The sequence below is a fragment of the Brassica oleracea genome, chromosome C1, assembly GCF_000695525.1.
Source record: "Brassica oleracea var. oleracea cultivar TO1000 chromosome C1, BOL, whole genome shotgun sequence".
In the NCBI taxonomy this organism is placed as follows: domain Eukaryota; kingdom Viridiplantae; phylum Streptophyta; class Magnoliopsida; order Brassicales; family Brassicaceae; genus Brassica; species Brassica oleracea.
The window spans coordinates 29,186,047-29,187,047 of record NC_027748.1 but is presented as its reverse complement, the minus strand read 5'-3'; positions in this window follow the sequence as shown (position 1 = coordinate 29,187,047).

Below are 1,001 nucleotides of genomic sequence, written 5' to 3'. Positions count from 1 at the left end.
GAGCATCTGCACTGGGTGTATTATCCTGAACCTCAACCTCAACCTCACCGTGGACCGATGTAGAAGGAGTAGCCTCTAAATCAATCAAACTCTCATAAACATGAGCTGGAATTTTGGACTTGTCAATGTCCTTAATCGTTTGATCTTCCATGAACACAACATATCTGCTCCTTACGAGCTTCTTTTCAACGGGATCATAAAATCTGTACCCGAACTCATCCTGACCATAACCGATGAACACACACTGCCGTGACTTCATCTCAAGCTTCGATCTCTCATCCTTGGGAATATGAACAAATGCCTTACACCCAAAGACCCTCAAGTGACTGTAAGAGACATCCTTACCAATCCAAACCCTCTCTGGAATATCACCATCCAATGGAGCACTCGGTGACAAATTCAGCACATGAACCACCGTGTTCAAAGCTTCTCCCCAGAAAGTCATTGATAAGCCTGACTGTGAGATCAAACCTCTCATCCTCTCGACAATCGTCCTGTTCATCCTTTCAGCCAACCCATTCAACTGTGGAGTCTTAGGTGGCGTGAACTGATGCCTTATTCCATGCTCTTTGCAATAAGCATCAAATGGTCCAGAATACTCTCCACCATTATCACTGCAGATACACTTCAGCTTCTTCCCCGTTTGTCTCTCAATCAACGCCACAAAATGCTTGAAATATCCCAACACCTGATCCTTCGTCCTCATAGGAAATACCCACAACTTTCTTGAATGATCATCAATGAAAGTCACAAAATATGATGCGCCGCCAAGAGATCCTGTCCTCATTGGACCACACACATCTGAATGTACCAAATCCAGTACCTTGGGTTTCCTAGAAGGCGCAGAAGACTTGAAAGACACCCTGTGTTGTTTTCCCGCAAAGCAATGCGAACACTTATGCAGGTGCAAAGCAGAGATTCTTGGAATCACCTTATTCTTTGACAACACAAACATTCCCTTCTCACTCATGTGACCGAGTCTCTTATGCCATAACTCCATG